Below are 20,061 nucleotides of genomic sequence, written 5' to 3'. Positions count from 1 at the left end.
TACAGGAAGTCAGACTAGATGATCTAATGGTCCCTTCTGGCCTTAAACTCTAGGAAACAATGAAATAGCTGGTGTATGAAAAAAACCAGGATTTGATCTCCCATGTATCTCTTCCCTCAGGGCAGAAATTCTCCAGGAGACTTAATATTTCACAAGAAATCTGAAATGCCGTATTTATCTGTCTCCATTGTAACAGCATTCCAAGCATGAAGGAGGAACTAACAAGATTTCCCCTTCCCAGGAAAGACTACTTGAGGTTAGGTGATTGCCCATCCGTTATGCAAATTGCATCCTTCAGTTGTAACACCCAGATGCAAACGGAATCATGACTGTAACCTACTCTGCCCATCTGTGTGGGATGAGGAGCACTAGTGTTGCTAAGAAATGTGACCCCATGCTTTGTTCTCTTGCATTTAAGATAGTAGCAGAGCTTCATTTAGACAGCTAGAGGAGAAGTCCTTCTGCCTTTTTAGTTCTAATTTCCCCTATCGCTGATGGAGTTGGCTCCATGGATGCAGAAGACACAAAATGAGGACCCATAACAAACATAAAACAACTGGGAGAAAAGAAGGAAGACCTCCCCCATAACATTCCCTAGAAACTCAGATTCTCAGGAAAGTTTCCAGGTCCAGAGGCTGTAGGCCAACTCCTCAACTGGTGTAAATCAACACAGCTACAAGGAAGTCAAAGGAGGGACACTGGTTTACAGCAGCTGAGGTTCTGCTCACACAAATGGAGAACATTACAGCTCATCTGTATGCCTATGCTTTCTAAATGTGTGTGTGAATATAGAATGGATATAGAGAATACAATGCTGACCCTTACCTCTGTCGGTTACCTCCTGATCACTCACAAATTTATTCATGTTTTAATCTTTCCTCAACACTTCCTCCAGTCCTTTCTCCAAAGAGCTCCAGTACTGATAGGCAGCTGGCCTCTCAGGCTGTCCTGTCCGGAATAGCCAGTTAAGATTATGCAAGCACTATTATGACATCGCTGTGACTGTGACATAGCACATAAACTGCTGCTGACCAGGTAGGTGCTGTGATGACATGGACAAGAGTCTCAAAGGTATTTAGGCTCCTAACTCGCACTGAAATCAATAGATGTGAGGAACCTAAATACATTTCAATATCTGGGCCCATCCATGTACGCAGTCCAATAGGTGGCTAAATTTGCTCCAGTGTAGAATTTCTCATTCGCTCGAAATCGTTTTGAATTTTGGTCCCGTCCCTCTCTCAGTTTGCCACACTTTCCAATATTGGTTTTACTGGAAAATCTGCTCCTGGTTGAATGGATAGAAAATAAAAGCACCGAACAAAGAAAGAGAAGAAACTGCCTTGGAGAATGCACAGTGACACTTGAGTGTGGGTGGTTGGTTGGAATGCACAGTGACACTTGAGTGTGGGTGGTTGGTTTCTTTTGCTTTTTAATTTGGTTGATTAAAAAGCTTGATGAAATCTTATTGGACTGTATTACAAATCTTGATTTTTATATTGTTTTACAATGAATTGAAATTTATTCTTCATTTCCATGTCCTGCCAAACAAATCAACTAAATTATTTTTTGTTGTGTTTAATACAGTGTGGTGTCATATGTATGGCCATATGTAGAGCCCACACTTGATTTTGGAGATGATGTTGCCTTTAAAGCATTCAGAGTGATGACACTCTTTGCAGTAAACCATGTGGAAAAAGAATTCCAATGACATGTGTCCTTTGCTATGTATAACTGATTTGGTGCCTTACCCTTTCTGATTTTGCCCTTACACGGACACACTATTCTTTTGTACTCCTCCTTAGTAATTCGTCCATGTTTCCCCATTTTGTAGGATTTCTTTTTGATTTTCAGGTCATTACAAAACTTCTGATGGAGCCCTTGGCCTCTTACTATTCTTCCTCTCTTTCCTTTGCATTGGCAGTTGTGCCTTTAATATTGTCTCCTGGAGAAACTGCCAGCTTTCCTGAACTCCTTTATGCCTTAGACGTTTTCCCCATGGGTCGCTACCTACCAATTCTCTGAGGATGTTAAAGTCTGCTTTTGGCAGTCCTTCTCCTGTCATTCTCATTCCTTCCTTTCCTTAGAATCATGAAATCTATCCTTCATGATCCCTTTCACCCAAATCACCTTCCACCTTCACATTCACAACCAGCTCCTCCCTGCTGGTCAGAATCAAGTCTACAGTGGCTGTCCCCCCAGTTTCTTCCTCCATTTTCTGAAACAAAGCATTGTCCCCAGTACATTCCAGAAACTTATTGGGTAATTTGGGGTTTTACCATTTCCTTTTTCAGCAGATGTCTGGGTAGGTAAAGTCCCCCATTACAATCAGGATTTGTGTTTTGCATATTTCTGTTGTTTGTTCTAGAAATGCCTCCTCTCCCTCCTCTTCCTGATTTGGTGGTCTGTAATAGACCCCTACCAGGACCTCACCCCTGTTTATTCCCTCTTTTATCTTTACTCAGAGACTTTCAACTGCTCTGCTTCTCACCTCCTTCTGGACCTCTGTAGCCAGACAGCCAGCCCCCCCCCCCCCTCAGACCAGCATTGCTGGAAACACAGGAGGAAGCAGGAACAGGGCACTTAACATATATTCCAGCACAGCTTTTGAAGCTGTGAAAGCACAGGTGTGCTGCTACAATGTGCCTCTGGGAGCAGATACAAGGATTAAGCTCACAGCAGGCAGAGGCCCTGTGACAGACATGGCTCTTAGCCCCTACTAAATAGCGTGATGCACACACACCAACATCCTAGGTGGGAAAATATTTACCCTGATAAAAGAAATGTCCAGTAGTCGAAACTTATTGTTTCTCTCCCTTGCAAGTGTAAACTACTCTTGCAAAAGCTGGCGTCACCCCGACAGACCAGCCTCAATTTGGCATAAGAAAGGAGAAAGAGAATAAAGGAGTACAGAGGTATAAGTAGGGGACCTACAGCACCATGATTTTTGAGTGCTTTTCACTATCTATCTGCTGGTCAGATAAGTGACAGCCTCCCAAGGCTTCTGCAGCTAAGAGGGTCCCTACGCCTTGTCCCTTATTCGTCTTTCCGCGGAATTGAGTGACCGATCCTGGCTTGGCACCGCTGGAATCGAGAGATGCAAGGAGGGTAAGAAGCACCCACACCTGATCTCCTATCTTTAGTGTACACGTATTTTGAAATAGAGCTCTGTACTTTGTTTTCTTTCTTTGGGATTGTGGCTTCAGTTTTGTAACTTGTTTGTGTGTGTAACATCTCTACATTTAAATAAGTAGGCACTAGCAATTTTGTAACCACATGATTAGAATCTAGCTTAATAAATTTTGGTAACCATTTATGCATAAGCCTGACTTGTTTTCTCTGGTTTACTGTAAAGCAGCCAACACAATTAAAGAACCTCAGCCGTTTTGGCTCTAAAGCCTGGCCATTAGGTGAGAGTACTAAGAGCCTAGCGTTGAGTTGTGCCGCCTCCACGGGGCAAACTCTTGGGGCACCTGTCAGTCAATCCTGGCTGCCCGCTGCGAAGGAGCTCTGAGCTCTAGCAGTTAAAGTCACGGGTGTGGAGAGGCTCTTAGTGCTGCCATTGGGGCACCTGTCAGTCAGTATTGACTGCCCGCTGCGAAGGAGCTCTGAGCTCTAGCAGTTAAAGTCACGGGTGGTTAGGACCTTGGGGCATCCGTCAGCCTAGCCCGGGCTGCCCGCCGCGAAGGGACAGTGCGTCCTAGCGGTTAAAGTCACGGATGGTATAAACGGGCATAGCTGGCACCTCACCAAACATCCTTGGCCGTCGGCTAACAACCTCAGAACAGGTTTACAATGCAATATGTCCTCTCTTTTTTTCCCTGCCTGTGCTTCCTCAACAAGCTATAGCCCTCTATACCAATAGTCCAGTCATGAGATTTATCCCATCAAGTATCTGTGATGCAGTTAAGCTCAGTTAAGATTTATGTTCTAAAACTCCCAGTTCTTACTGTTTATTCCCCATTAGTATTCCTCCTTGCTTGTGTGTACAGACATCTAAGATGTTAAGCAGATGCCCCCATGGATTTCCCTCTTGTTTCTCCTATAATTCTACTGCAATTTTCCACATCTACTTCTCCCCACACAGCTAGTCCTCTATTAAGGCCACCTTTTTTTACCTGGTGGCTTTTTTCACCTGCCCCCTCTGAACTTAGTTTTAAGCTCTTCTCCTAAGGTTGGTGAGTCAGTGCATGAAGATGTTCTTCTCCTTCTTGGTCAGACGGACCCCATCTCTTCCCAGCAAACCTCCTTCCTGCAATAGCATCCCATGGTAGAGGAAGTCAAAGCCTCCCAGAGACCCATCTTCATAACCCTATTCTGTGGGCATGCCTACCATTGAGTGTGTATTGAGCAGAAAGAACACTCAGTGCAGGAGACAAGGGGACTGAGTTAAACTGCAGATGTCAGGTTCACAAACTTCCATTTTCCGTGACTAATCTCTTAAGCTAGTGAGGATGGCCACGGTATAAAAATATTTCTGGAGATCAGCATGTGATTATTTGTATTGCAGTACTGCCTCACAGTCCCAGTCACAGAGTAGGATCCCATTGCGCTCGGACCAGCAGAAACAGAGAACAAGATGGTCCTTAACTGTCATTAATTAATTAACACATCTTAACAGCACAACAAACAGACAAGAGGATAATAAAGCAAGCAAAAAAGCCCCCTTTGACCAGGTACCAGCAGATAACTAATATAGAGCTACCTATTTCGGGAACTTTCTTCCTGATTCAGGGTTTGATGTGACTCAGCCCCTGTTCCATGCCATTGTGTAAACTGGGGACTCGTACATTTGCACAAGATGGAAAGTATCCAGTGGCACACCGTTGAGGCCTACTCCAGTTTTAGTACATAAACAGCAGGCCACTCTGCAAGAAGCTAAGGGCATGGTCAGCACAGAGAGTTTGCCTGTCTCTGTGCTGGTGTTCTGCACCCCTCACTGTCTACACCTGGCTCCATAAAGTCGGGCCTTTCAAAAATGCAGCATCAGGTAGGAGCACAGGTAATTGTAAGAATGCTTGCTCATTGCAGCTGTTACCATCCGGGCAAGGCATCCACATATAAGTCCACTACGGATGGACCAGTGATGGGAAGAGTGTTCATGCATGTGACAAGTAACACCATGAACTATGTAATGCCACAGAATAAATTAAGATCAAGAACAGAACAAGAGTATGTGTGGCAAAGCCATGACAAACACTGTGCAGGCATCAAGGAGCTCATAAATTAGCACATCATCACCCCAACACTGCCTCAGCTTGACTTAGAGCTTGGGCAACAGTAGACCCTCAAAAGAAGGAGGCCACAGCTTTACACCCGTGGTCACTGTGATGTTAACTGGCTGAATTTGACAAGAGCTGGATCAGAGGTTGACTTTGAGTGTATTTACAGGGGGCAAGGTTTTCACAACACAAGCCTTGTGCACACACACAAATAGTGTTCTGCAGCAGTGCAAGTTGAGCTGCAGCAATGAGCAGCGGGATCCTGCTTGGGCTCGTAATTCATACACTTCTCTCACTAATGAGGATCAACAGATCAACCCATACTGAATGCAGCTTGACAATATACCATCACTTAAAACACATTACAGTCAGAGAGGATGATAAATATTCCATTTATACACATTATGTACAAGGCCCAAAATGACTGAGGGTGCAAGAAAACAAAGCTGGTAAATACAGAAAATGCATTTGTCATAAATATAAAGGGAAGGGTAAACCCCTTTAAAATCCCTCCTGGCCAGAGGAAACATCCTCTCATCCGCAAAGGGTTAAGAAGCTAAAGGTAACCTCGTTGGCACCTGACCAAAATGACCAATGAGGAGACAAGATCCTTTCAAAAGCTGGGAGGAGGGAGAAAAAACAAAGGGTCTGTGTCTCTGTCTCTGTCTGCTGCTTGTGCTGGGGACAGAACAGGACTGGAGTCTGAGAACTTTTAGTAAGTAATCTAGCTAGGTATGTGTTAGATTATGATTTCTTTAAATGGCTGAGAAGAGTTGTGCTGAATAGAATGACTATTCTTGTCTGTGTGTCTTTTTTGTAACTTAAGGTTTTGCCTAGAGGGATTCTCTATGTTTTGAATCTAATTACCCTGTAAGGTATCTACCATCCTGATTTTACAGAGCTATTCCTTTCCTTCTATTAAAAGTCTTCTTGTAAGAAAACTGAAAGCTTTTTCATTGTTCTAAGATCCAAGGGTGTGGGTCTGTGGTCACCTATGCAAATTGGTGAGGATTTTTACCAAACCTTCCCCAGGAAGTGGGGTGCAAGAGTTGGGAGGATTTGGGGGGGAAAGACGTATCCAAACTACGTTTCCCAGTAAACCCAGTTAAAGTTTGGTGGTGGCAGTGGAAATTCCAAGGGCAAAGGGTCAAATTAATTTGTACCTTGGGGAAGTTTTAACCTAAGCTGGTAAAAGTAAGCTTAGGAGGTTTTCATGCAGGTCCCCACATCTGTACCCTAGAGTTCAGAGTGGGGAAGGAACCTTGACAGCATTACTGAAAAAACAGCTGCAGATTGACTCCTGCTAGCAAGAAGCTTCTGTACAATGTACAGTAAGATATTGGGCTTAACCCAACGCAGGGCTAGCCTGAATTAAAGTCAGTCAAAGTTTTGTCTGAGTAGGGTATGAGGCCCAGCTCCTCAAAGGTCTTTAGACTCCTAACTTCCACTGAAATCAGTCTAAATACCTACTGTAGAATTTGACCCAATAACAACAATAATAATAACAGTTTGCATTTCTAGAGAGATTTTCTTCTTCAAAGCATTTTACACACATGTTTTCTCACTCTCTGCTTCAAATAAAAGCCATTATTGACAGACAATTATATTTTTCCATCACAGCACAGACAAATAGGAGAGTGAAGAGAACACAGTTCATTAATGGGATTTTAAGCAGGTTCTCGTATGGAAAAAAAATTAAAGATCCAGCACTCAGAAGATGACTCTGCTTAGCTGTGTGCCTTGTGGCTTAAAGCAGAATTCCAAGAACATGACTTCGCTTTTTGAAATGGTTTCTCAATTAATGACAACTCAAAATATCTGCTTCCACCTAGTGGTGCGAGTTTGAATAACATGTGTTGTTTGTATTCCCTGTTTTCGATATCTTTGCCTAAAAGATAAAATACATCCGAATCTACTGAGACAATTCACACTTCTGCACAAAGCCACAACAGCACTAAGAATGTATATCTTTGTTAGCAAATAGGGAGAAGGAAAATTGTTAGCAAATTAGGGAGAAGGAAAAGGATAATCTCAGAAAGAGGCTCTCTCTTTCTCCTTCACTTTATTCTATCTAGGTTTTTCTATGGTTCTCATCAATGAAGTATCTGAGCAGCTTCCTCTAGTACATTAATAATATGACTCACATCTGTCATGGTAATATCTTTTATTGGACTAACTTCTGTTGGTGAAAGGACTGCACAGAGTTCTTCCAGAGTGAAGTCCCGGATGACTGGAAAAGGGCTAATGTAGTGCCAATCTTTAAAAAAGGGAAGAAGGAGGATCCTGGGAACTAAAGGCCAGTCAGCCTCACCTCAGTCCCTGGAAAAATCATGGAGCAGGTCCTCAAAGAATCAATCCTGAAGCACTTGCATGAGAGGAAAGTGATCAGGAACAGCCAGCATGGATTCACCAAGGGAAGGTCACGCCTGACTAATCTAATCGCCTTTTATGATGAGATGACTGGTTCTGTGGATGAAGGGAAAGCAGTGTCATGTTGAGGGAGCATTGAGGGAGCTGGGATTGTTTAGCCTGCAGAAGAGAAGAATGAGGGGGGATTTGATAGCTGCTTTCAACTACCTGAAAGGGGGTTCCAAAGAGGATGGCTCTAGACTGTTCTCAATGGTAGCAGATGACAGAACGAGGAGTAATGGTCTCAAGTTGCAGTGGGGGAGGTTTAGATTGGATATTAGGAAAAACTTTTTCACTAAGAGGGTGGTGAAAGACTGGAATGCGTTACCTAGGGAGGTGGTAGAATCTCCTTCCTTAGAGGTTTTTAAGGTCAGGCTTGACAAAGCCCTGGCTGGGATGATTTAACTGGGAATTGGTCCTGCTTCGAGCAGGGGGTTGGACTAGATGACCTTCTGGGGTCCCTTCCAACCCTGATATTCTATGATTCTATGATTCTATGATTCCTTCAGGTCCTTGAAAGGTTATTTCTTTCACCAACAGACGTTGGTCCAACAGAAGATATTACCTCAGCTAGGGTGACCAGATGTCCTAAGTTTATAGGGACAGTCCAGATATTCGGGGTTTAGGCGCCTATCAATCCCACCCCACCCCCATCATGATTTTTCATACTTACTATCTGGTCACCCTCTCCCTCACCCACCTTGTCTCTCTAATAGCCTCGGAATGACATGGGAGTTTGTTCTCCTGTCACAGACTGTCCCCTGAGAAAGCTCTATCTACTGCACAGACAAGCCTCCTCCTTTGAGTAGAAAACTTCATGGTGCCTGAGAAATAGGCCCTGTCAGCCACAACCCTAATCCCAGGGATTTACCTGATATTTTAGATATACTGGGCCCTGGCCACTGAGCCCCTGGAAGAGAAGGACTGCGACCTGGAACCTGACTTGATGTGTTCACGTTGCAGAAGTATGTACACAGCATCTGAAGGCAAGCAACAAACAACACTTCAATGGTCACTGAATGAGGGGCCTGTGGGAAAAAAAATAGTACAATTGTGCAATTAAAGACTGTGTCAAAATGCACGTGCACAGGACTCAGACTCCCTGAATCCTGGCATTTCCAAACTTTCCATTGCTCAGTTTTGCAAACTTACTAATTGTTATTTTAATGCAGATTTTTGTATATTTGTTGGGCGTCTAAAGATATAAAAATACAGACATGGATTCATATCATTGTCGTGCAAACATCCCCATTTCATTGTTTGTTTTTAAAGAAAAAAGTACAGGACTAGGTTCTGGCAATTTCTGTATTGAGCTGTAAAGAAAGGTATTTTTAAGGGGTTTGAACTATCGAAACAGAGGCACAGAGATTGTCTCACATAGGGAGGAGTGGGTGATGCAGTGCACACTTTCCCAAGCCAGCAGAGTTGCTGGACCCCAAGAGATTCCCCCTCTATTCCTGAGCCAACCTTGGCCAGAAGCAAGCAGACAGAAGGACAAAAGTAGCTCTCCATTTTAATAAAGGCTCTTGTAACTTCCTGGGTCAGCTGGTCCCTTCCATTCTTTAGCTGACTATTACTCAGGCTCTTTTCTTACTGGGGAACTTGAATTTTGATTTTTCTACGTCATGGCCAGTCTTTATCGTCTCTCTTGTAAACTTGAATATGCCAATCCCTGAGAGGACGTACTTTCTTGTTTTTTCCTGATTCGGCAATCCTAGCTCTGGGGATTGAGCTCCCATTTAAGGTACTTTTAATGATGACCCCCAGTCCTTTATTTCATCTATCAGGATGTTCAAAGAGAGCAGCTACCCTTCACTGAATGCCACTGCTCTGACTTTGGATTCCCTTGTAGAATGTGTGGGGCTGGGGTAGTTGTCTCAGCTGGATTCTTAATCCAGAGGAAAGACGCTCTCCCCTGTTCAATCAAGATCAGGAATGGCACATAGATTTGGGAGAAAAAGTACATTTTACTTTTACTCTATTTTCTTATTTCTCAAAAGGAACAATCAATATAGGTATTGATGTATCTTGTCTGAAATGGGACAGCTGCTCTTCTACTCTCGGGATGGATGCTATATCAATAGATAAGATAAAAAGACAGGCCTAACTGAGAGACTGAACCCATAGGAGGGCCAAATTCTGCTGCTCGGTTACATGAGTACGTCGCTCCCCGACTAGGGCCCAAATCTGTGTAAAGAAGAGTAAATCTGGTCCCGAGAGTGTATCGAACAACTTCCAAACTGTATAAGGAGGGTGGTTGAGTCTACACTATAAAGACAGTTCCAAATATGGACCGCAGTTCAGGAAAGCAGCCTTATTCATCCAAGCATATGAATGATGTAAGAAAATTCTGAAAATGTGGATCTTAGATCATGGTCATAATTTAAAAAAATTAATGGACACAGCGGACACCATTCACATTTGAAACATAAAGTAGCTTAAAACTGTCCTAGCTTGAAGTGGTTTGAAACTGCTTCAGGAAATGTGGTCCTCTTAGAAGTGTAGATGTGAGGTTGCACATATGGTAAAGCCATGTATACAGAATACATGCTGATTTTAATCCTACAAATGTCCTAAACACTATACAGAATATCTAATTGCTTATTTTTGAATCCTAATCAGAGAAAAATTAAAATGATTTGTGCAAATAATTGAATTCTAAGGATTGTATAACAACAAACACTCTTATTTTCTAGATCTACTGAGAGCTAGCTCTGAGAGAACAAAACAGTATTTTCAGTGTTTATGGTTCTTTACTGAAGCAGGTCTATTCTTTATCTAAGAACAGGAAAACAAAAGAATTCACAATATTGTTATCCCTTTTGACCTGAGCAATTAGTGAATATTTTGGGTCTTGTGAGTTGTTTCCATTAGGGGGAGAAATGGATGATGGAGTCAGGCATTTTTTTGACACAATCCTGCTTATTTACAAAGAATGTACACAAAGTTCTATTTCCCTAACGACAGCACGAATAGTTTCTTGGCTCACAATTCCAAGCCTCTTTCTATCCAGCAGTCTCCCATAAAGCGCGCACGCTCTCTCTCTCTCTCTCTCTCTCTCTCAACTTTTTCTGAGATCACACTACAAATACTTCCCTGGGGCTCCTTTGTGCTTCTGCGGTGTCACACTCCCTCTCTTCCTCCCCCCTCTGCCCCGAACTCCATACACCTGCATTTGCATTCAGACCCCAGTGAAAGCCCCTTCCACTGTACTGCTCAACTCCTATTCCAGCTTTACTTGATGGTGACTTCTATTAAGTCAGCCATCTATTCCACAAAAGAGCTTGATTGTTTTTACATTGATCGTGAATAAAGGACAACTGGTATGCCCAACAGCTTCAATAAGGCTTCCCCTTTCCCTGTTTTCATGTTGTTTTTATAAATCTGTATCTTGTACATGTCCACAAAACCCACAGCATTCTTTTATTTTTACTAACCTGAAACAGGATATTGAATGCATAATTTCAGTTACACCAATGTAAATCTGTGGTAATTCATTAGAATTATTTATCCTGGTGACAAAATATGTTAGCACGTCACTAGAGAAAACATGACACTTTTTGCCGGCATTGTTGCATTGTTGCCGGCACCGAGTGCCGAGAGGTTGGTTCGTTACCCGGTGTGCTACACCCAATAATCACAACGGGGTGAAGAAGCAGAAAAGTTTATTTGCAGCTGCAAAAAGGTACAGGGAGAATAAAATCTCCAATCCTGCACCCAGAGCAGGAAGTTACACAGGCTTTTATACATCCTTTTTCCCAGCATACCTATCCAACAGCAAGCTGCCCTAAGTATCCATATAGCCAGCCAATCCAGTTCCCAGCTAGTTCCCTTGTTCTCTGTATCATTTGTTAAACCATACATAAAGCTGCTTTATTCAGCATTGGTCTTCCATATCTGCCCTGTTTGGCCTTGTTTAGTTTCAGGCAGTCTGACTCTGCAACATATTGTTGCAGATCCTCAGCATAACTGCTGCGAGTGCCTCCAGGCCGGGGCCCAAGGACACTTGGGCCTAGTACACAGAGCTGCTGCGAGTGCCTCCAGGCCGGAGGGGGGGGCAAGGACACCTGGGCGTAGTGCGAGGGGGCTTCATCAACACTCGTGGTCTTCCATCCCCTCGAGATACCTAGTGGCCATGCCCCAGTGTCCCCACTGACCTCCCACATCTGAACTCCCAGCCAGAGCCCGTACCTGCTCCACCACTAGAGGCCCTGATGCAGCAAGCCACCCCATACAGCAAAACAAAACCACTTCCCACATGGCATTAGGATGGCAAACGCTAATAGAGAAAGAGGAGAACTTGCTGTAACAGGGGTTCTCAAACTTCATTGCACCACGACCCCCTTCTGACAACAAAAATTACTACGCGACCCCAGGAGGGAGAACCAAACCCTGAGCCCGCCCAAGCCCTAGCTCCCCCGGGCCAGAAGGGGCCAAAGTCAAAACCCAAGGGCTTCAGGCCCAGGCAGGGGGTGGGGGGAGCTGTAACCTGATCCCAGGGCTGAAGCCCAAGTCTCAGCCCTGCTGCCCAGGGCTCAGGCTTGGGCTTCAGCCCTGGGCCCAGGCAAGTCTAACTCCAGCCCTGGTGACCCTATTAAAAAGGGATCCCGACCCACAGTTTGAGAATCGCTGTGCAGTAACATGCACTGATTATTGGTGATACTTGGTTTCCTCACAAAGACATGCACAAGGTTACATGGAACTCATCAGATGGTTAAACCACAAACCAGACTGAGCACATGTCAGGAGACCGCGTTGTAGGTGGTCAGGCATAGTGGTCAGACTGGGAGTCATGCCTCGTGGTGAGTGTCCAAATGCCAAAGGCCAAAACCAAGAAGCAGGTCCAAAGATTAGAACTAGAGTCAGAATCCAAATGCCAGAGCCAAGAATCAAGTAGGGTGACCAGACAGCAAATGTGAACAATTGGGATGGGGGTGGGGTAATAGGAACCTATATAAGAAAAAGACCCCCAGATCAGGACTGTTCCGATCAAATCGGGATACCTGGTCACTCTAGAATCAAGAGAGAGTCGGAGTCAGGAATCAGAGCCAAGGGTCAGAACCGGATCACCGGGGGCAGGGAAGAAGGGAGCAGGGCTGGTTCTGAGGCAGGAGCAAGGCTGGGTGTAGGACAGGATCTGGGCTGAAGCTGTGGAGGAACAGAGCAGAAGCAGGGCTTGGCAAGAGCTGAGCCCAGGGAGGCAGAGAATCACTGAGCACCCAGCGAGCGACTGCTGCTGCTGAGTTTAAGAACCAGACAGCTAACTTCTTCAGCCAATCTGGCAGGGTGGTCCAAGCAGGACAGTGTTGGAGGATGGTGCCGTGGGGAAGGCGAGCAGAGCTTCATCATCATGGGCTTGCTTCTGGACGGCGCCGTGCCTTGTGGTGCCGGAGGTCTATCTTGCCTGGTGGGAAACTGCGGTGCCATCATGGCAATCAAGTCCTTGGCCACCTCAAACGTGTCCAGGATGGAAGGGAGCTCCTGCTCCTCCACCTGGCACTCTCTAGCAGGAGGGTCCAGTGGCACCAGACTTGACGGATCCCTCTGCAGGCCCAAAGTCGACAGTGCTGATCCCTGCATAGGACGCATACCGCTTATGCTGTCAGACTCAGTGCTCTGACCATGGGTGAGTGCCCTCTAGTCGTCTTCTTGTGCTGCTTAGGTGGCACCAGTGAGTGCGAGCCGTAGTTTCTCTAACAGAGGCCAGAGCGCTGCGCACAGAGGTGCTTAATGCCAAGTCCTGCTCGCCCAGAGCCGGCAGGGGACGGAGGGCTGCCTCCATAAGGAGTTCTTTGAGCCTGAAGTCCCTTTCTTTCTTTGTTCTCGGGCGGAGAACTTTGCAGCTCTTGAAGCGAGCTGTTTGATGTGCCTCCCCCAGACACTTTAGGCAGGAGTCATGGGGGTCACCCATTGACATGAGCTTGTAGCAGGTCCCGCACGGCTTAAACTCTTGGGATGGAGGCATGTGCCGAACCCCAAGAGGGCAGGGAACTGGGCTTGGGGGAACCCCCCACTTCTATCAAACTAATTACTGAAAACTAACACTAACTAATTAACTATTTACAGGTTAACAGAAAGTCCAATCACTGGGGAAACTGCTTGCGGAGGCAAGAGAGACACACAGCTCCAACGACCGTCACAGGCAGTAAGAACGAATTGAAGAGGTGGCGGGTCGGCAGGGACCTATATACACCGCCATGAAGGCGCAGCTCCGGGGGCTCCACAGCTGACCCGACGGGTACTGCTTGGGGAAAAACCTTCCGACGACTGTGCACACGGCATACGCACACCTACTTGGAATCGACATGAGCAAGCACTCGAAGAACTTGGCAGATTCCCCCACAATGAAACCCTAATGCAGGGCAGCTTTACCGTTAATCTGTGCGTTAGATTAGGAGTCAGCAAGCACCTGACAGGGCTGTAGCCATGGGTGGGCCTGAGTGGGCTGTGGCCCACCCACTTAGCATCCAGGCCCACCCAGATCGGGGCTGGAGCCCCCCGAATCCACAGGCTGGGACTCCCAACACTGGGTCGGTGTCCATCCGTGTCCCGCTCCTGCCAGCACCACATGCTGCTGCCCTGGTCTCCAGCCCTGCCCCTGCAAGGTACACCCCCGCCCTCCCCCAGGGAGCCTCCTGGTCAGGTGCCTGCTGAGCAGTAAAGGACGGCTGGAGATGGCGGGGGAGGCAGGTCTCCCGATCCCCAACCGCCCCATCATTGCCCGCCCAGTTTCCCTGTCCTAGCTACGCCACTGCCTGTAAAAAAGGAAAGTGCTCTCTTCAAATCACCACTCTGCCAGCAAAAATAGCTGAAGACTGGTTCTTATCAGCCTTCCCTTGAAACTTCAGCAAAGCCTGAAATACAGGCCCTGGGAGAATTCGTCTGAGAGGAGATCCCGACAAAGGTGTGGTGAAGTCAAGGGGTAGTCTGTCGTAGAGCAGAGGGTACAGTTTCTCAACCAAGAAACAGGCCTTCTATCCCCAATATTCAGCTAAGCTCTGTTCACGGTACCTCTACCACTACCCGACCGCAGAAAAGGTCTCATTGAAAAGCGGCTCTCTGACAAGGCCCCCTTTGTGCACTGGAAAGTGATCTCAGCAGGATTAGAATTAAATCCCATTTCCTTTACCCTTTTTAGGAACACTAGTACAGCTGCTTCAGTCTCCAGAGTGCTTTAGAAGCATTCCCAAGAGCACCGGTGTGAGACAAGTCATCCCGTCGTACTCGTGGGGGAAAAGGCGGGCACACACAGCCTGACACATTTCAGGCAAGTCACTTAATACTGAGAAAACTCTCAGGAGTCCTGCTAGAAGCTGCCGTTACACAATAATGCTGAATTTACTCCATTTGCTTTTCCATGACCATAGTGTGATGCCACAAACGCAGGATAATGACACCATAGCAGGCTCAAGTTCAAGGAGAGGAAGAACTGGGTTACACTCTATGCATATATTTTATTCTCATGCAGAGACCCAATAACAACAATTGTATCTAACTCACTGATCCCCACTCCTTCAGCATCTGACCTCTTCCTTGCCTGCCCACCCCCAGACACCCTAGTGCAGTGGAGGAAATAGACCGCAGGAGCTGGAGGAGGGCACCTGCATGGCGCAGCAGGTAAGAGCTCTGACTATGTGCCACGAACAGACCTCTGGTATGGAACTCGAGATGGGGGTGCCCCTCCACCCTCCCTAAATGGCAGTCCTGGCCAAGGCTCCCACGGCTTCCCCACAGCTGCTTGTGTCATTCCCACATCTTTGCAGTGCGGGTGCAGCAACAGGGGCAAGAGTAGCGCACTGGCTGTATGGAGGTGGGAGATCACCCTGGAGCCCCCCACCTCCCCTGAGACATGGACTCAGAGGTGAGGCTGCATCCGACCCTGACACAGTGCCAGGGCTGAGCCTCTCCAGAAACACGCAGGGACTCTGCCCATCTGCACTAAGTTGTAATGTATCTATAGCCTGAAAAAGAAAACTCAGAGAGAAGGGAAGAAGCAGCTGACAGGGATGGGAGAGAATGGGGATGGACGGATGGAGAGAATGGTATTGGTTCCCTCTAACTAGACAGCAGGGATGGGTTTGTGTCTTGGAGAGAAGACGGTTTCCATTCTTCTCAGCAGACTGGGAAACCATCAAATTAAAGAGGCACTTTGTAGCCAAGTCTAACAGAAAAATGCATGAGTCTCAAATAACATTCAGGGACAATACCTGAGCAGGAAGCCCTTCTCCTCCATCAGTAGTGAAGTAAAGGGGGTGGGATTTGGCGTTCCCACCATAACGCAGCCCTTGGACTCCACTGAGTAGGAAAGGAATTATTTGAAGCAAACTCTGGTTAGTAGGTTTAGTCCTCTGGTTATTAGATGTGTGGTTGTGACTATTGATAACACTTTATGATCATCTGGTGCCTTTTATCCAGAAGGATTTCAGTGCTTTACACATGGTATTATTTTATCCTTTGCTGAATTGCAGCCAGCCCTTGGATGGAACATGTCCGTCAACCTTCACTACATGTGGGATGAAGCGCAGAGTAATCTATCTATTTGAGACTGCTGTGTGGGCATGAGTGTATGCTTTCCTCGATTAGGCTTGTTTCACTCTTGTGAGCAAAACCCATAATTGGTAGTGTATTCTTGCACTGGGTTTTGTCACGTTTGCGATGGAGCACGCAATGAGACTGAGTACAGCAGTGATAAACTTTCTGTTATTACTAGGGCCCTACCAAATTCACAGTCCATTCTGGTCAATTTCACAGCCCTAGGATTTGAAAATAAGACAATTTCACATTTTCGGAAGTTTACCCCTGAAATTTCAGGCTGTTGTAATAGTGGGGGCCCCAACCCAAAAGGGGATGGGGGAGTGTTCCAAGGCTGCTCTAGGGGCATTGCAGGATTGACACCCTCACTTCTGTGCTGCCTTCAGCAGGGATGGAGACTCCCTGCATCCAGACCTACCCCCACAGAGCCCCCCCTGCGTCTGGATCTGTGCTGAGCTCCTCCTCCCTGCATCCAGACCCATGCCCTGACTAGCCCCCTGCACCTGGACTATCCCAAATGAGTCCTCCATCCCACTGAACCCCCCAGCACCTGGACCCCCATGCTGAGTCCTCAGCACCCAGCCTCCCCTGCTGACCCCCAACCACCTTCATCTGGACCCCCTGCACAGTCCCATTCCCCCTGCACCCGGAACCCTCACTTCTGAGTCCCGGCCTGCGACCAACACGCGCAAACGTCCTGTCCGGCCCGCCTGAGCTCCCAGCCAAGGAGGCGAGCCCCGGCCCCTCCCCCGACCGCCCTCCCCCCATCTCCGCCCCATCGAACTCCCCCGGCTCCCTGACTCTCTCCGCAAACCCCTGCCCCTCATCCAATCCTGCCCCCCGCTCGCCGGAGCCGGTCCCGGGCAGAGGGCGAGCGGCTGCGGGGGAGGGGCCGGGGTTCGCTCCCCGGCCGGGAGCTCAGGCGGCCGGACAGGACGTGGGCAAAGGACGTCTGGCCCGCAGGACCGTCCTGTCCAATCCCCAGCCCCTCCCCCGCTGCCTCCCCTCCCCCGGGGTGTGGATACGGGACAGGGAGTGGGGGGGGGGGTTGGGGTCCTGGGGGCAGTTAGGGTGCGGAGGTGTCCGGAGGAGGCGGTCAGGGGACAGGGAGCAGGGGGTTGGATGGGTCGGGGATTCTGAGGGGGGTAGTTGGGGGGCGGGAAGTGGGAGGGGGTGGATGGGGTGGGAGCCATGCTATTTGGGGAGGCCCAGTCTTCCCTACCCGGCCCTCCATACCGTTTTACAACCCCATGTGGCCCTCGGGCCAAAAAGTTTGCCCACCCTGCCTTAGTGACACAGTGGGCCTGGCTCATGGCTCTGAGAGTGAAGGCGCAGCCTGGCCAGTTGGAAACTGGTCCATGAGATCGCTGTGCTTCTCTGAGCCATGTGGCTCCTGATCATCGTCAGCTCTCAGACACGCCAGCATGACCCCCGGTCTGAGTCCTGTAGGCCGAGGAGAGCGCTAAGCCCCTGCTGTGCCCCGTGATTCTGCTGCAGAGAACGGCAACCTCTGGCCTTCTCAGTGCGGCTCTCCCCTCTCCTGCCTGGGACCTGACCCATAAAGCACACTTCCCCGGATTTGTATTAGGCGTGTTTTGCAGACTGAAACTGAGGCACAGAGAGGCCAAATGACTCTCCCAAAGTCAGACTTGATGGTCCAATGTCCCATTAAACTCTGCGAAATTATGTAATTGGAAAATGGCCTTTCCTGAGACCCTGCACTGGCCTCACCCGGCATCTCGCCAAGCCCAGACCGGCTGTATGTTCGCAGGCACGTTTCTTCCAAACCAGAAGTGGGAAACGTGATAGGCTGTGAGGCCAAGGCCAAGGGAACCATCGAGAGCTCAGCAGGGCTGAGAAGAGAGGAAGGAGCAAACCCCTCCCTTACTAGGGAAAATGAGGGCCAGTGAAACATGCCCAGTGCTAGGGAATATAAACGCCAGCTCAGGAAAGGTAAGGACACCGTGAGGCGGGGTCTGATCCTGTGCAGGGAAGAGCCCTGCTCCAAGAACACAGCCTGTCTCGGGTGAGTAGAGGAGTGCCATCAGCCTGTCCCACAGTCAGGCAGTGCCCAGCCTCCAGATATGAGCTACAGACAACTCAGAGTCCTGGCAGCAAAGTTGAGAGAGAGCATCTCTCTCAACCCCTGTCCTGCGCTGCTCTCCAGATCCCCTCACACACTGACGTTCCTCCTCTCCCATCTCAGCCAAATCCCAGGGGAATCTGTGCTCGGGGCCAGGCTGGGACAGAATCTGTCCTGCAGCTTTTGAGTCATGGGCACAAATCCACTTTCTGCTTAAAAAAGAATTCCAACTTTTCAGGGGCTGGGGCTGAGTCCCAAAGAGCTGAGCAGAAGGGCTGTGAGTTGCAGGCAGGTGGAGATGCTGAAGGGCTGCGAGCCCCAGACCCGGCGCAGACGCTGAAGGGCTGCGAGCCCTGGACCCAGCCTAGAGGCTGAAGGGTTGCGAGCCCTAGGCCCAGCCTAGAGGGTGAAGGGCTGCGTGTCCCGGGCCCAGCCTAGAGGCTGAAGGGCTGCGAGCCCCGGACCTGGTGCAGCTGTTGAAGGGCTGTGATCCTCGGGCCTGTTGCAGCCAGACATCCTGGGCCCTTTCCAGTGTATCAGCTGGGGGAGAGAAGAGGGGGTGCCACCTCAGTTTGGAAGGGAATTTGTTATTCAAAAGTATCTGCTCAAGATGAAGCAGTCATTGGATTAGGGTTGTTGGCTTGAGCTGCACAGCCTCAATTCTCCCTTCCTTTCTCCATCATCCCCAGGGCTACTGGCTCCGGCGTTGTCTCAAAATTAGGCAAATCATAGATTCATAGATTCCAGTGACAGAAGGGATCATCTAGTCTGGTCTTCTGGATAGCACAGGCCAGAGAGCTTCCCAAAAATAATCCCTAGAGCAGATCTTGTCGGAAAACACCCAATCTGGATTTTAAAATGGTCAGTGATGGAGAATCCTTGGTAAATTTACAATCCTTGGTAAATTATTCCAATGGTTAATTACCCTCACTGTCAATCATTTACACCTTTTTTCCAGTCTGAATTTGTTTAGCTTCAACTTCCATGTTATACCAATCGCCGGTAGATTGAAGAGCCCATTATTAAATATTTGTTCCCCATGTAGGTACTTGGAGACTGTAATCAAATCACCCCTTAACCTTCTCTTTGTTAAGATAAATAGATTGAGCTCCTTGCCTGTATCGCTATAAGTCATGTTTTCCAGTCCTTTAATCATGCTTGTGGCTCTTTTCTGAACCCTCCAATTTATAAACATCCTTTTTGAATTGTGGATACCACAACTGGACACAGTAGGGATCACACTGGTGCCACTACTGAGGTACAGTAACCTCTTTACTCCTACTCGAGATTCCCCTATTTAGGCATCCCAGGGTCACTCTAGCTATTTTGGTCACTGTATCACACTGGGAGCTCATGTTCAGCTACTTATTCACTTCTACCCCCAAATCTTTTTCAGAGTCACTGCTTCCCAGGATAGAGTCCCCCATCCTCTAACTAAGGCCTACAGGTTTTGTTCCTGGATGTATATGTTTACATTAGCCATATTAAAATTAGGGCTGTCAAGCAATTAAAACAATTAATTGCGATTAACTGCGCGATTCAAAAAATTAACCGCGCGATTCAAAAAAGAATTACGCGATTAATTGTGCTGTTAAACAACAATAGAATACCATTTCTTTTAAATATTTTTGGATGTTTACTACATTTTCAAATCTATTAATTTCAATTACAACTCAGAATAAAGAGTGTACAGTGCTCACTGTATATTTATTTTTGATTACAAATAATTGCACTGTAAAAAACAAAAAAAACCTATTTTTCAATTCACCTCATACAAGTACTGTAGTGCAGTCTCTTTACCATGAAAGTTGAGCTTAC

The 20,061-nt window shown here is 47.4% G+C and overlaps 1 long non-coding RNA gene across 1 annotated transcript; it reads left to right on the top strand.

Annotated features, from left to right (window-relative positions):
- Positions 1–5,895: 5,895 nt before the first annotated feature.
- LOC142069663 (uncharacterized) lies at positions 5,896–8,856 on the top strand. Its single transcript, XR_012665599.1, has 2 exons — positions 5,896–5,934; positions 8,512–8,856. It is a non-coding gene; the product is annotated as an uncharacterized LOC142069663 (long non-coding RNA).
- The last annotated feature ends 11,205 nt before the right edge of the window (positions 8,857–20,061 follow it).

This window comes from Caretta caretta, chromosome 20, assembly GCF_965140235.1.
Source record: "Caretta caretta isolate rCarCar2 chromosome 20, rCarCar1.hap1, whole genome shotgun sequence".
Taxonomy (NCBI): domain Eukaryota; kingdom Metazoa; phylum Chordata; order Testudines; family Cheloniidae; genus Caretta; species Caretta caretta.
The sequence above is the reverse complement of the archived record's forward strand: the minus strand, read 5'-3'. Positions and strand labels throughout refer to the sequence as shown.